Genomic DNA, 18,188 nt, shown 5'->3' on the forward strand with positions numbered 1-18,188 from the left:
ATATGCAGTGATATTTAGGTATATAAAAAAAAAAAATGTTCTGATTCTCAGTCACACTGGACCTTTTCAATTCAGAATAATTGGATGTAGGCAGGTTTTTTACAGATGTTATTTAGTTTATCCTTAAGCCACTCCAAATTGTTTTATAGTATTTTTAGATTTGCTTGCTGTAGAAAAAATATAAAAAAACTTAACCAAAATGTGCTGTCATTTCCTGAAGACTTCCATTGCTCCATGTTAAAGTAATCAATAATTTCATTTGCCCATTGTTGAAGGTTCTCAGTGACCTACATGTATACTAAAAGTTGCTTACATCAGTGTCAGTTGGACTAACAAATAGTTGTCTTATTGGCAATCATACTACATCTCACTAGTTTTATAGTGATATTTAAATGCCCTCGCCGTAGTGAGGGGGGCATTAAGGTTTATCCTTGTCTGTCCGTCCATACGTCTGTACGTCAAATTTTTTTTTTTAAATCTTTAGTTTGCCATAACCAAATGTTATGAAACTTATAATTGATACGATATTTCCTATCATGATTTCCTTGATAGAGGATTGCTGCTCACAAGGAAGCTATTAAACCAAGAGTTCCAAATGGTGAAGTTGAAATCATCCCTTCGTAAATTTTACAGACGCCATCACTAGTTGGTTGACCGTTATGGAATAACTGTTTCACAGGTGATATCGGATATGTACCTTATGTCGTAACTACAATACCCTTCCCTTTTCACGAATGTGACCTACGGAATTAAGACTATTTACCAGATTTGTAATAACATAAGCAACACGACGCGTGCCACATGTGGAGCAGGATCTGTTTACCCTTCCGGAGCACCTGGGATCACCCCAGTTTTGGTGGGGTTTGTGTTGCTTAGTCTTTAGTTTTCTATGTTGTGTCTTCTGTACGATTATTTGTCTGTTTGTCTTTTTATTTTTAGCCATGGTGTTGTCAGTTTATTTTCAATCTATGAGTTTGACTGTCCCTCTGCTATCTTTCGTCCCTCTTTTATACACAATGCTTATTACCACAAAACACAGATCAAGATTGAATTTTAGTGGTGTCACTTTCACTGTTCTAGAGTTATGCCTCTTTGCAAATGGAAAAATTGCTGCATTTTTAGTTTCCTTTCTCTAACATAAGTTTGTCTCAACCAAATGTTATAAAAATTATACACAACCACAAAACTTTAGTCTAGTACACATTTGGGTCACTTCTACGGTTCTTGAGTTATGTCCCTTTATAACGTTATATACAAGCGGGGGCATTATCTGTTTCCCATGGACACATTCCCCATTTATTTACTGTTTATTCACACACACACACAAAAAGTACATAGGAGATCTTCTCTGTCATCAAATTTTTAAATCTATGAAATAGAAATATATGCGAAAATATATTTTGAGCTCAAATTATTATACATGTATAAATAAATGTGTCTGGGCGGACAAATATTACCATTATAAAATGTTCATGGTTAAAGAATTTACTAGTATGTTTAGTGGTGAGTCCGATGTCAGTAATTTATGTCCCCAGACAAATTTTCCTAAGAATTCATGTTCAGGTCAACAATATTTCAAGGTAAAAACGTCCATGTCCTTTATTTTACTCAGAAAATGTGAAATTAAAGAAATCATTTGCATGTTAACAATGTATTTCTTTAATTCTTATGTTTTTATGTTCTGTAACAATTGTGCATTAATCTTTTAATCAGTCAGGATTCGACTTCGTCAAAATTTCTCCCAATTACGCCAGCCAATTTGTACAATCGTAAAAATGGAAGCCATTATAGGGATGACGCGCTGCCAATTTAGCTCTTGAAAACCGACGAATTTATCCACATAGCGCCATAACGACCCTTACATGCAAGTTGTATTTTAAAAGACATGTGTATCTCTATTAGCTATTGAGCATCATTTAATGTACTTATGCATTTAGTCAACTTAAAAATTATTGTCTAATCGGTTGTCAGGTGTAACTTTCGAAAGTTCGAAAACATTTAAAAAAATTCGAATTAAATATTTCGTGGAAGGGCAGACTAAAAATTTTCAAAGGTTGAAGACTAATAACCCTAGATAACTCACACATAAAAAATAAAGTTTTTTTGAAGTCATGCATTTAAACGATCCACTTGAAAAGTCTTTCGTCAAGTACTTTTAGTAAAAATTTGTTATTCGAACACACCTACTCTGTTTTTATGACTCATCGGAAAGGTATTTCACTTGACCCACATATTTCATTTTTTAGTACTGTGATTTTTTAATGATATTAAATCAACCTGTAGCCTAAAATATAAAACTAATAGAATATGATGCGAGATCATGTATCAAATATATTTGCTTTATAATTTTTCAAGACAGAATGGTTAACTCAAACACGCCTGAACATAGAAAGGTGCACTCGACTTTCTCTTTTTTGATGAAATTTTTGCTCCTTTTTGGGATTTAAAAAAAAAAAAACTGTCGCCGGGGGCAATGCTGCAATAAAGGATGTATTCTTCTGCTGTTTCAGTCATGTTGAAATCTCTTTCGGGATTTCTTTTCCAAAACATGTGATACAAGTGGAAAATATCAATGAATTTTAAAAAATATTATAATCAAACTGAACTATGTGAAAAAATTGTGTACTAACAATAAGTAGTTTTTGAGATATATATTTTTTTAATTTTGATAAGCAATCCGGTCAGTGTAATCAGCCAAAATGTTGAGAAAATTGGTGAAGTGTACAAAGAAGTGATTTTACCAAAAATATGTACATCCCACGTCATTTTTTTTCAAATTCTTAGATATGTATTTTTCAATCATTCATTGCAAAGAAGTTGATATAATATGCTTTTTGTTAAAATAAAAAATCCTAAATTTTAAAAATTTACAGCATGGTCAATTTGACACGAAAAAGCAACAACATTTTATAAACTTTCTTATATTAACACGATCTATAATTCGTCTCTTAAAGCTAGATTATTCAGATTGGTCCACTTCGTCTTTTATAGCCAAAGAATGAACAAAAAGTTTAATTTTATAACTTTGATTTTTTTCATGCTAATAGCCCAAAAATTTATATCTTTTTGTGGATTTTTTTTCGGCGGAATTTCTGCTTATGCACAATCGACTGTTTTGTGAAAATGTGTCTATAATTTAAAAGTTTACAAATATCTCGAAGCTCCAAACTATAATTGAAGTAAAAACACATTTATAAGATGCATAAAATTCATGTCCTTTAATTTTATAGGAAAATTTGTAATGAAAGAAATAATTTAATTTTTAATTGTTATATGTTTTAAAATTGTTTAACAGACAATAATATTTCACTGTATATAAAAAAAAATATGGGTGTTCGTTTTTTTATATAATTAAACGGACTTGTATTCATAGGAAAATGGATATCACAGACTTTAATGATGTACATAATTACAATTGTTCATTTTTAAATTTATTATTTATTAATTTAAAGAATGTCTTAAAAATAAAATTTAACGGCAGTGACTTTTTCATTGAAAAAAAATGAGAATACGGATATATAAAAATTTTCATAGGAAAATAAGTGCCAGACATAATTTACTAGGAATGGGATTATTTTCATAGGAAAATTTATCCTTGGACTTACATTCGTAAAATTAAGGGCACGGACTTGATTACCTAGGAAAAACAGAATTTCACTGTTACACAAGTACCTGATATATACGCTTAGTCGCTTTGAACAATAATATTCACACGAGAATCTTTAGCACCGTCTATAATGACAACCCAGACAAAGTATTAAAAGAGAGTTGGAACTATTCAAATGATTATAAATGATTAAATGTTGTATTTAACATAGATACTTAGGGACAGGACAATTTTCTTTTAGCCCTCCCCCTTTTTTCCAAATCTTTTATTTCTTGTTTTCTATTAATTTCAATTATTTTCGCATTTATCTTTGTTATATTGTGGACTGACGTATCAAATGAAAGCTTGATGACTTGGGATCACTGTAGAACCCTTGTTGAAAGTTTCTTTTAAAAAATAAGGAAGTATATTATAAAATTATAATAGGAGGGCTCATTTGCCCTGTTGTTCAGATCAGAAGTACCTGTTCAAGTTTTGAACTATCAAAATTCCGGGAACCAAAACTCTCTAAAATGCTATTTAGGTATATTGATTTTTTTAGCACAGGATAATGTATAGTTTTGACATGAAATGACTGCCACTTTATTTGAACTTAAGACAAAGTAGCCATTAATGCTCGAAAATTGCAGAATTTAACATAGAAAGCAATGCGGCTATGAATTAGTGGCTTTATACCATAATAGTCCCTTGTTATCTGGTTATATTGAAATAAATATAGACGTTACATGTTTACTAGATAAGTGTATTTTACATTAAAAAAAAGATCAATTGTATTAAATTTAGTCTTTAAACTGAGTTATTTGAGAATTGATATTTATATATCACTGCGTTCGAGTCTCCGGCTACAAAATGCATGCCCTCTAATAGTGTTTGCACCAGAATCAGGCGTGTCAAATCGCTCGGGTGTACATATGCATTTCAGAGAACACATTTTTAATCTAAATAAATTAAAGAATTTGTTACTCACTGTACTACTTATCATACCCGTTGCTACAGCTACTGCCGAAGTGTCGTTTATTTTTTGCGTTGGGTAAAAATTGACTTGCGAATAACTATGCACCAGAAGAGACTATCCGCATTAGGGTTGATGCATATTCATCGAGAAACCCAATTAAAACTTTACAAAATTCTTTCATACATACAAATATATTGTTTGGAAGTTTGGCTATAGAACACTTATTAAAAGACAAAGCACTTCCTAATTTTAACGGTGATGGTGTTTAACGAGCCCTTAAATTTAGATACGATTCGGGTAAAATATCGATCCTGTATATACATTTATAATAAAAGGTAACCCCATTCAACACTGTAATTATATCCCTGAATATTGTTTTTCATCGGTATAAACATTGATTTTGTTATCAATTAATTATAACCCAACTAAATTTTATTGTTATACACATACATGTACTTCTTTAAAACTGAGTTTTACTGTGCGTATTGCTATGTATTTCTTTATTTTACATTGGCTAGAGGTATAGGAGGAGGGTTGTGATCTCAAAAAACATGTTTATTAATCCCGCCGTATTTTTGCGCCTGTCCCAAGTCATGAGCCTCTGGCCTTTGTTAGTCTTGTATGTTTTTTTAATTTCAGTTCATTTATATGTTTTGGAGTTTAGTATGATGTCTATTTTCACTGAACTAGTACACAATATTATTTAGGGGTCAGCTGAGGACCACCTCCGGGTGCTGGATTTTCTCGCTGCGTTGAAGACCCATTGGTGGCCTTCGGCTGTTATCTGCTCTTAGGTCGGGTTGTTGTCTCTTTGACATATTCCCCATTTCCATTCTCAATTTTACATGCACATTCACGGTCCTCAGGGGCGGATCCAGCCATTTATATCCTAATCCAGGATAAAGGGGGGGTCCAACTATATGTCCCCATTCAAATGCCTTGATCGCCAAATAAAAGGAGGGTTTCAACCCCCGGACCCCCCCCCCCCCCCCCTCACGGATCCGCCCACTGGTCCTATAATATGCCGATATTTTTGCCATTGCAAAATATCGGTTTTTTTAACTGTTAATCCCGTCTTAACTCTAAGTCCACTGGATGCTAAATGTGTTCTGATTTATATCTTAGTCTTAGAAATACATTTGTTGTATTGGTTATTATTGGCTTTGAACTAGCATTCAGTAACTGTGAGTACTCTCAGATATCTACCTTGAGTTTTGTGGGAGTTTTTTTGTTAGTTTTTTTGGTTGTTCATTGTATCGATCTCATGAGTTAAACCCTTTTCAACTGATTCTTAAGTTTGATTTTATGTTGTACTGTTACACCACTGTCCCTGGTCACGAGGAAAGTTTGGTGGCAGCAATCATGTTTCGGCCGCTACATTCTATATATATGAGCATGTCACTTTTCAGGAGCCTGTAATTCAGTGGTTGCCGTTTGTGCTGTATATCATATTTAATTTTCTATTATTGTCTTGTACGTTTCGGTGTCTTTAAAAGCCTTTTCACTCAAGTTTTCTTTATTATTTTATGGGATCTGAAATGCGATACGTGGTTTGCCTTCTTGTATTACACCAGAACATCTATGAACATTTCCAATCACAATTTTAGTATGCGGTATGGGTTTTGCTCATTGTTGAATGCCGTACTATGACCTATATAGGTTGTTAACTTCTACTTTACGGTCTTTTGTAGAGTTGTCTCATTAGCAATCATATCACATCTTCAAATTTTTATATAGTCTCTAAATTAAAAAGAGAATGGTAATGGGGAATGTGTCAATCCAGGTAAGTTTTTTATTTTCTGAAACATACCTTTATAGTACTTTTATATATCTAGGTCCTGCTATGCCTTAAAACTTTCCTAGATGCATCAGTTTGTCTTAACTTATAGCAAATTTTGTGGTGTAAAAACGAAATCATACTACATTTTCTTATTTTCATAGTGCTACAATATCAAATCAGTAAAAATACAGAATAAAAGTGACATGCCAATTTGTATCTATTTCAAAAGGAAACGTTGTTCAAGGCAATCCGGTTAAGGTTCATGTGGACCCTTTGGCTAAGATGACTGCGTTTTCACTTCAAAATTAACTCGGAGTACAGACAAACCTGTGCATCTGGAAAAGTTTTAAGGCATAGCATGCCCTATAGATACTGAATAAAATTCAAATGTATTGTATGTTTTAGAACATTTAAAACTGAACTGGATTTTGCAGTGCACTTTTTTCGTCCCTGCAGAAGATGATAAATCAACAAACAATTGAGTTTCACTTGATATGGTCCACTCAGGTACAGTTTAAATACACAGTTTAAATCACCAATTATTGTCACGTATCTATTGTCCATCTATTGTTCATTTCAATCAAAACAGTTCACTTCAATTATTACCTGTGGGGAAGTTCTCAAACCTCTTTACCAACTTAGTTTATTTTGGCACCTTCTGGAGGAATGAAAAAAAGTGCACTGCAAAATCCTGTTCATTTTTTAATTTTCTAAAACATAGAATATATTTGAATTTTATTTATCTAGGGCATGCCTTAAAACTTTTCCAGATACACAGGTTTATCTGTACTCAGAGTAAATTGTGTGATGAAAATGCAGTCATTTAGCCAATGGGTCCACATGAACCTTAAATATTTCATCAGGGTAGAAACAACCCCCAAAATGAGGGATATCCCTTAAACAAGGGACTGTCCCCCAGACAAGGGGTTATTTTGCTGTTGTATAAAAGAAAAGATAAAAACTTTGCTTTTTTTTTTAACTTAAAAGGGGAAACATTCATTATATTTGGAACAACTTTTCTAAAAGAGGGATACCGGTGACTTATTTTTTAATAATAAAGAAGATATAAGTCAATGAATATTACAAAATTCTTGGACAATGTTTTGACAATATAATTCAAGATAGATGTATAGTTTCTTTTTGAAAAGTTTCTTCAAATAATATAAATATGTGCCCTTTTGTACTAAGACGTGGTTTTAACAATAAAACCCATTATTTATCACTTGAAATATACCCCTCACAAAAGGGATAGTCATTACACTGAGGGGTTACCCCTCATTTGAGGGATCATTCCCAATCTGTTAATTGTGTTTAAGAATATTTGCTCCTCTTGTTTTTGAATTTTTGCAAGACTTTCGGAATCCTCTGGTTTTATGTAGTACCATTAAAACATTTTGCCCGCAAACCCATACTTTTCTTTTTATAATTTTATTACATATAGTTTAAAAAGCCATATTTGAAAATCTTATAAAATCCTTGTTATTTTTTCAAAGTTTTTGAAAGAAAAAAGGTGCCAATGTTATATGTATGAAAAATCTAGAAAGAATCATTTCCTGCCAAATTTTCAATGGCTTATACCGCGAAAACAAGCACACGGACCCTTAATTTTTTTCTGCTTTTTTAATTCCATTTTCTATATACTGTCAATTTATAACAGTCTTTTAAAAAGTTTGTTATTTTTAAACAGAGGACCAAACATCCTTAATAAAAACATGTGGATTCGATGGAAATAAAGCCAAGATTTTTACAAACTCACAGACATGATTACAGAGATTTTTGTTATAAAATTTTAAATATAGATTTCTCATTTGTTGGTCCTTCAGTGTATATAAAGTGCGAATCCAGTTTGTTCATTTTCACTGTCGTATGGGAGTATGTCTATTGTAGAATAAAGGATGACGGGAAAAACTGCGTTTGTTTACTTTTTGAAAATACGAAATAATTGATTTGAATGTATGTTTTAACACAATTTCATTAGAATATAACTTCTTAAAGTATAATAGGAAGGTTAAAGTCCAAAAAAGTGTAATTAAAGCAGCTGAATCCATTATATTGTTTACTGAATGCGATTCATTTTAACTATAGATGCGATGAATTATCACTGTAAGTGCAATCATTTCTGATGTGGAATTTTTGGAGGTGCGATGAATTTTCATTGTTGTTTTATATGATAATTCGACATGCAACAACTGAAAAAAAGTCTTTAAATGACTTTAATATTGATTATATTTACAATTTGAAATGCAATCTAGTCGTAGATGCTTACTTGAATATACACGGGTATAACCAACGTATGGTTGATTTCGGACATTGTGCGTTGTATACCGTTCGTCGATATTTTTTCTGTACGTTCGTAGTATGTTTTCGTCATAGTTCTGTACCGTTCGTAAGTAAAACATCGAGAACATAATTAGCTGTTTCTATTGAAATGCCTATCTTGTGAGGGTATGCTCTTTTACCTCTGTCCTTCCATCCGTCAGTCCGTCCGTCCGTCCCATTAATATTTTTCGTCGAATCTTTCTCAGGAACTACAATACAAGGATTTCTGAAATTTGGTTTCAGGGTTTATATAAGTCGCATTTTGTGTAAGAGCCAAACATCTATGCTCTTATTGTAGTATAATCAAGTTTGAGTTACACCGAGTGTTTGTTTCGCGATGTTTACAATTGATTCACAGACCTGTCTATTTAAAAAAGTCACAGGGTGTTGATGTAATATAGATAATATACAATGCTGTCAAGAGCAGTACACTTTTTTTTCGTACACATTGAATGCTTAACTGAACAGTACGTCAAGTAGTCTTTGTTGAAAATATTAGGACGGTCTATCTACCAAAATCGCTTCGCGATGCAGCGATTAACGCGTCCGGAATCAATTGTACGGCGGTTATACCCCGTGGTATAGAACCATTTAAACATGTAACAATAAACTGTATTTAATATATCCTTGTATTCTTACAATATCGTATTTGCTTATTTGTAACAACGATTTCTGAGAAATTCAAACATAAATTAAGGTGACTCGATTGTTGCTCGAACTTTCTTTACTGAATAAGATGTATATACAAACGGCATGATAAAAATCAATTATCCAGGCACCCAAGCGTCAAATGTAAGGCAATTGTCTGTGCGAGATGAAAACGTTACCACTCACTCAATCGTTACACTCCAGTTCTATTGTTATACTTCATAGTTTCTATTTCTGAAACAAATGTAAATTGAATAGATCTATGGTTACGAATAACAATGGATTTTGACCACAGTGTGTGGGTGACGTGCGGGGTTTCTGGAAACCCCTGCTTCTATACATCCTGAAAACATTGTCCATTGTTATTCATAACAATAGAAATTGTTTTTTAATAGCATGAACATAAGAGATTACGAATAGTGTTCACTACAAGTTGTTTCAAGACATATTAAAAAAACATATTTCAGGAAATTCCAATAGCGAAAAAAATATATAGCATCTATTTCGAATAAAAAAAAATCATTTCAATACTCCTTTGCTTGAAGCTACAATTTTAATCCCATATGGCAATGTCTTAAAGAACATATATGTAAAGAACTTTTATTTGAATTATACATTCAAAACATATAGTTTTCATTTGGACTAACTTAAAGTTTTAATCATAAAATAAATATTAATGTTTGGATTGTTGAAGACTAATGATGGCACCCAGGGGCGGATCCAGCCATTTTTAAAAGGGGGTGCCAACCCAGGATAAAGGGGGGGGGGTTTCCAGCCATATGTCCCCATTCAAAAGCAATGATCGTAAAAAAGGGGGGTTCAAACCCCCGGAACTTAAAACAGGTTTTGTTATTCAGCTTGTTGATATTGAATCAAATTCCACTATGCTGTTTTTGTGATGCGATTCATATTTACTGTCAAATAAAGATACTTCGGGATACGGCGTGTCTGGATAAGAAACCCCTACGGCCTCCGGCCGTCGGGGTTTCTTATCAAGACACACCTATCCCTCAGTGTATAACTATTACTGAAATGAAGATCGTTTTGTGACTGCTTTGTGTTATCTAAGATGCATCCATTAGAGCTATTTTCCTAATGCTACATATAGATCTGGATCTGGATAAATTATTAGAGAAAATAGAATTGACTATATAAGCAATAAATGCCTTTTTTACGGAATTTATTGATATATTACCTCAGACTTTCACTCACTAAATATGCATATATAATCAATCCTTCTGACTTCATAAATTTTGTTAGAGAGTCGGCTGAATTAAGACTTTATATAATGAAAATTAATTAATGTCCTTCTGTGAAAATGCATCGCATGTACAATAGAAATGAATCGCCCTAGAGTGAAAATGAAAGTCTAGTATCTTTATTTGACAGTAAATATGAATCGCATCACAAAAACAGCATAGTGGAATTTGATTCAATATCAACAAGCTGAATAACAAAACCTGTTTTAAGTTAAACAACATTAATAATTATTTTAAAAGGTATACATTTTTCTGCAAATGAAACTCAACTGCTACTTTTAAATCTCTTGTGTGGTCTGTTCGTGAACTATTCTTAATATTTATCTATTTGTGTATCAATTTTACACCTGGATGGCTGTAGGCGCGATGAAAACCCGTCCGCATCTCATACCTATATCATGAATTTATAAAAACAATACATATTATATATTATTTCTTATTTTGTTCAAAAATCATGAATTTGTCGTCTGTTTATTTATCATTCTACATCAGAAATTCATCACGGATACAATAAAAATGGCATTTCAGGATTCGCACATTACAGACACTGGTCCTTGATGTGCTAGCGTTAATTGTTTACAGAAAGTCCTAAACAACCTTTACAATCCAAAACTTAAGTCGAGTGCACCCTATACTAGAAGGTGTAGTTCAATAAGTCCATTTTTATGCGCCCGTTTACGGGACGTATTATGGTTTACCGTTGTCTGTCAGTCCGTCCGTCGTCAACATGTCGGACATTAACTCGAAAATGCTTTAAACAAGTTGCATGAAACTTTCAGTGTATATAAAGTGCGAATCCAGTTAGTTCATTTTGGTCCATTTTCACTGTTGTATGCGAGTATGTCTATTGTAGAATAAAGGATGACGGGAAAAACTACATTTGTTTACTTTTTGAAAATACAAAATAATAGATTTGAATGTACGTTTTAACAGAATTTCATTAGAATATAACTTTTTAATGTATAATAACAGGATTAAAGTCCAAAAAAGTGTTATTTAAGCAGCAGAATCCATAATATTGATTACTGAATGCGATTCATTTTAACTATAGATGCGATGAATTATCACTGTAAGTGCAATCATTTCTGATGTGGAATTTTTGGAAGTGCGATGAATTTTCATTGTCGTTTTATATGATTTTTCGACATACAACTGAAAATAGTTTTTAAATGACTTTAATATTGATGATATTTACAATTTGAAATGCAATCTAGTCGTAGATGCTTACTTGAATATACACGGGTATAACCACGTTCATATCATGAATATTCAAATACTGCATGGTTAGTTAAGTTATGAAATCACACGATAGTTCCCGAGAATTCATCAACTGGGGGCATCACCCAAGCATGCAGTGGCAAAAATATGATAACTAAATCACGTATTAGCGTTGACATTTACACGAGGAGCAATTTTGACTGGAAATAATTATTAACGAAACAATGTTGATTACACTGACAGATTAAATAATTAAAACAGACTATTTTGACTGTTAGGTTGTTAATTGATCTTGATTGATCTTAATTAAAAATTAAACGGTTTGATATGTCACCTGACTTTGCATGTCACCTTCACGCAATTATGGACAGATTCACGCTGTGAAGTACACTTAGCAGATATATTAAACAAGTTACAAATATAAGCGAATGCAATTTCATTACCATAAATAAGGTCATAAAATTAAAAGTCAATCAACACCTAGGCCATATGGAATCACAAAGTTTTACCTTCAACTATTAATCTCACCAGGCGACAGTTGAGCAAAATGTACCCTTATAATTATGTTCTGACAGTTCCCGTTAAAACAGATGTTGAAAATGTTAGCCCTGTTTGCATACGTGAATCTAATTTACACCAAGGTATTGTGTTGAATGCAAATGCATCAGATATTTACAATTTAGAAAGGGGGAGGGGGTCTGTGTCTTTCAGCAATTTATCTTGTCTTATGGTGAAGCTTACATAATATAGTATGCAGAAAATCTTATTACTTTAAATGACATCTTTTTGTAAGAACTTTAACATTTCTTCAGAAAGTAAATTTTCTCATATATATATATATATTTAGTTAGCCCGAGATTACTCTGACGTCCAACGGCTGTTTTGCCAGACAAACTGGGCCCCAGCTTGTCTGGCAAAACAGCCGTTGGCCCAGCTTGTCTGGCAAAACAGCTGTTGGACGTCAGAGTAGTCTCGGACTAATGATATAGTATGACATTTGATTACATACTTTTAATAAACAGTTCTGTTATATATATATATTTTTTGGTGTCAGAATATTAACGTTAATTGGAAGAAAAATGATAATTAATACGAAAAGAATATTGTAATATTATAATTTATTTAGAAAAAATATCCCCCCCCCCAAAAAAAAAACCCCACAAAAATAAAAAAATAATAGTTGTCGTCTTGTCGAAAGCAAGAAGATCTGCAGGATTTATGCGTGAAATAACTGCCTGTTTGGTTCTTTTGACATACATCCTTCTTTTCTTTCCATAAAGGAGTAATTAACTGTTACAATTTAACTGTTAATACTCAGTTTAAGTGTGAATTTCTGTCTTTTAGAGGTGGAATCTTATTTGTCAGACATACGTTAACTGGCCCTTTTAGCCATAAAACATTACCGAAAATCGCTTCACCAGTAACTTACTTGGAGTTATTTATAACGGAATACATGCTATACAATATTTGAAAAGAAACGCGAATTTCTGGCAGTTAGGGGTTACTGATAGATGAATTGATGGTTTTCTTGCGTCCAGTGGCAAGTTAAATGCATATTCAGGTCAAGATCATGATAATGAGATATGATTGTTGAAACTGTTTTGTTCTAGGTTGAGCTGGACTTTTCACGTGTTGGTTCAAAATGCAACAGTCCGAGTAAAGACATTTTATAGCTTATAAGTGGGTGTGGCTATTTTGCTAAGCGTTTAAATGCATACGACGACCTGATGCTGTTTGTTTCTTATGGGAATGTTTCTTTTATGGGTTAAACGATCAGACTAATTATACAATATTGAAAACATAACATTTATGAAAATATGATTATATTTTATTGAAAACTTCTCATAATGTCATTCATGATATTAGCTTTGTGTTATGATTAGCGACAACTTTCCAAAAAACTCCGTTTTGCATGAGAATGACACGAGCTGTGTAACGTATTCAACTGTTTATCTATATCCGCCGGGCACAACCCAAGAAGAGTGATGTGTAGTATCGCCGTTGAATGATATGCTTTTTTTGGCCATTGATGCCATTACGTCAGCACGTATCAGGAAATTATTCTCAATCTCCAAAGATGATATTTCTGCACATATTCTTCCTCAAAGTACTTGAAAGCTTTAAGGGACTTGTAAGCCCTCAATTCTTCTTTATCAAACGTTTTGTTGCGGTTGTCAGTAAGGTAAGTTTCAAGTTTCCTTCAAATTTCTTTCCAAACATTCTCCCTTAATTTTCAAACACAAGGTCTCGAAATTCTACACAATATGTTTTTCCATTATTAAACATAAACATTAACAAACAAGTTGCTTTCTTTAAAAAAAGAAAAGCAATACGTGAACCCGAGACTGCTGAATGGTCATCTAATATTTTTTGCTGAATTTATTTTTGCTTTTGATTTGAAATAATTGACTGTTAAAAGAATGAGGTAATGAAGATATTAAAACACCTTTATTGAAAATATGTTATTGTGTGTAGATTCTTGCACAAGTCAATGAAAAGCACTGTTGGATTTTAGTTGTAAATAGAAAATTGTATGCAGCTACCATTTGAAATGATCTGTTAAGGGTTGACTATTTTATTTATTACTTGGGAGCGTACATCATTTTTTCTCCGTGTTTTATGTACAAAGACCTAATCCTATTGCAATTCTCAATTTCTGAAAACTGGATGTCTAAAGCAAATTGCACAGACCTATCAAGATATAAAGTTCAGCACTCAGTTTGCTTCATTATCTGGATGCGTTTATTTTATTTTTCATATCTTCATATTTTGTTTCCTGGATACTTTCAATTATTCTTATACTCATTGAAGCTGTCTGTACTCATGGAAGAGGTTGTATAGAGAAATTGAAAGCCCAATTTCCATGTGAAGTGTAACTCTGTGACTCAAATTATAAGAATAATTCGTATTTTGTTCTTGAGAGTAACACACCCGCTTTATTAGGACCTCTTATATACTGACACTTATTTTGTCAGATAAAACATTTCAAATTTTAAGGATTTCCTGAAGTAACTTAAATCAATTCAAAATCTCGACAGGAAGACTTAGTTTTGAAAAATATCTTGTTTTCATAAGTCTTGTGAATACCCGAACATGCACTCAAAAGAACCAATTCATATTTGGTAAAAGTCAATAAACTTATCATGGACACGTGGTCAGGATTGAAGTTTTGTACGCCAGACGCGCATTACGACTACAAAACATTAAAAAAGGCCAAATATAGAACAAATTTAGGAGCATTGAGGACCCAAAATTCCGAAAGGTTTCGCCAAATACAGCCAAGGTAATCTATTCCTCGGGTTATTCTTAGTATTTCGAAAATTTCAAAGTTTATAATAGGACAGTCACTCAAAAAGAAAGAAAAAGATTAGAAAAACAACTAGATGTCGTAGTACCTCAATGATGAGCATGCTCCAAAATCACGTTAAGCTCTTAGTGCCGTGTCCTAGATTTAGATAAGAAATGCAAAAAATCACCTACCACGACGTGTGAAATCAATGTTTACGCATGCACGTAGTTTTCTTGCGCAAGAAATAGTAAATGGCAAGCATACGCACTGATATTCTGGATAAGAATATGCATTTGCGCCATCACGTATATTTATTCTAGGTTAAAATCTAATGAAAAATTAAAATTCAATTAACATACATTCCTAACTGTTAATAAATCTTTTCCAGAAATTTGAAATATACTATCTATAAACAAAAACGTCAAGTATTTACTAATGGCAATTTTTTTTATCAAATTAATCTCTTCTTCAATTCTAACTTTCTATTTTACTTCTATACAAAATATAAGCAGAGACTTATCAAACCATTCGTAAACGGTATAAAATTAGTAAAGTAAACGTAGTAATTATGATTATTGTAAAATATTAATTACGTTTATTGTGAAATGCAAGGATTCAAAATTCTTGAGTTATAACCATGCAACTTTTTTAATTGGTACTCATATGTTGCATATGATTTTCATAAATATATAAATATATTCACTGTTAAAACCCGCGGGATGATCATAAATATAACATTAATTATATTCTATTAATGATAAATTTAGTTTCATTTTAATCTTTAATAATCTTAATGAATGTTCCAATGGTCTGTTAGTATCTATTAATGAAAATAACTATTTTAGACCCAATACCGTTTTGTTTAATTATCTTTCTGTTTTCCGACCTAACATAAATATCTTTAACAGTAATATCGTTTTGTTCATTTTCTTCTTGTATTCCGACATTTTCTCAGGCTATGGTGGAATTACAAATATGACATGTTAAACGTTCAGAAATAATCAGTTTATTCTGGGATATAATTTAATGTTAGTATACTATTCCCATGTGCATTGTCACAATGGACAATATGCCGTTGTATAAATGACCATAAATACTACACAAACAATGCGTTTAAGGACCGTCTCAAAACATGAATTATATCAGGAACATATATATTGTTAGATATACTGTTCCCAGATTATATACACTTTCAAATAAAAACGCATATGCTGTCAAAAGCAAACAGATTGTAATATATAAATAACTTTCTTACTGCAATCTATTCTTTAATTTTTTATTTTCCGATCTACAAATGAACTTTAATTTGGTTGTCGAAATATTAATAAAATGTCACGTGGTAACTTATCAATAGAGGGACAGTATCAAAGATATAGATAACTACCTGTATAAATGATCGTAAATTTTCGAGACGTTCCGAGAATCTTGTTTCCGAGGATATCGAATGGCCCATAGAAGCTTCCAAAACTCGCCAATATATAAGGGGTTCGCGCATAACAGCTGACACTCAACGCCTTCACAGGTAAACGGAAAAGCGGCGTCCTTAATTAACATCGAATATTGATTTGTAACATATGACTTTGCCCCCAGTTCTTTTAAATCTCGCATATTCTCGCATGATTTCAATTAAACACTCAGAATTCTAGATCGCGAACAAGCTATCCCGAAATTTTCGAACAATTATTAATAATAAACAAAATAATTTCAGATTAAAAAAAAATAAAATTTAGAAATTTTTTGCCAACCCCCCCCCCCAAAAAAATCCAAGTGAAAAAAAAAATTTCTCCAATATTTCCAAAATAATCAAATTTTCAAAAAAACAAAAAAAATTAAACATATAATATTTGAAAAAAATGCACAGCAACGTCGGTGTTGAAAAATGTGTAGTGGAAGTTGGTCATAAGATAAGTTTCCCGGGAATAAAAAAAGTAAACGAACGCTAAATAAGAAATACATTCGTTATCTCGGTGCAGTCAGGGTGTACAGAATTTTACACTGGTGTTAAAAATGCATACGCCCTTCGGCTGCTCCTCAGAGTGTGTATCATGATTTTCAACACCGGTGTAAAATTCTGTACACTCCTGATTACACCAAGATAGCTAATACTTCCATAGACAAATAGTAAATGAAACATTAAGGATATATTTTCTGTAAAAAAAACACATTTACCCGCTTAACATACAATGTGTACGTACGTCTCAGTCAAACATATCTGAGCTCAAATAAAGATTATTTACATCACTAAATACAACTGTATTTACTGTATGGAATCCATATCGGAACACTAACATGCATTTTCAGATTTTCAGATTTCTGAATGCAAATGAAGGATGACTTTTTATGAAATGTACGTGTTAATACAACATCATCAAACTGGTTTGATGCATTGTTTCGTGTTATTTGAACCTTTCCATTGTTTTTTTTTAAACATAAATGCACTGACATATTGCATGTTAAGCCATATGAATTTTGTTTTTTCACTCGATAAAACAAGGACACACTCGAAAAAACACGGACATATTAAAATGAATTTACTCTCCGAAATGTCCTTTTCAATGCAAAAACAAGTATTTTTGTAAAGTGTCTGTATATCTAAGTATACATAAATTCCATGTGCACATTTCTGTCGACATTTGCATTGGTATGTGTATAAAATTGGCTTTAATCTATATTTTGGACTAAAGCATTGTAGAGGAGGTGGACAGGGGGGTATTCAATTCCCGCTTCCCTCCCCCTGCTTCCCCTTGACTCCCGTCCCCCCCCCCCCCCCCCCTCGACTCCCGATTCTCTCCCCTCGACTCCCACTTCCCTCCTTTAACTTATCATTTCGTTCAGTTATGCCTCTTTTCCCCCTTCACACAAGAAAATCTAGAACTGTGAACATACCTCCGTTTCTCTAACCAGTCCTTGCTGGTAAAGGGGTTGATCTCAATGATCCTCAATGGACATGAACATCGTCACATGCACACGAGTATCTAGCATACCATACAAGAGGAGTGACAATGACAAGATGCACAGGGATATAAAAAAATCTTAAGTTTAAGGGTTACAACTTTGGGAAAACTCGATGGACCGGGTCATTCTACCGAAAAAATCTACTAATTTTCATGTGT

The sequence above is a fragment of the Mytilus californianus genome, unplaced genomic scaffold (assembly GCF_021869535.1).
Source record: "Mytilus californianus isolate M0D057914Y unplaced genomic scaffold, xbMytCali1.0.p SCAF_3, whole genome shotgun sequence".
NCBI lineage: Eukaryota > Metazoa > Mollusca > Bivalvia > Mytilida > Mytilidae > Mytilus > Mytilus californianus.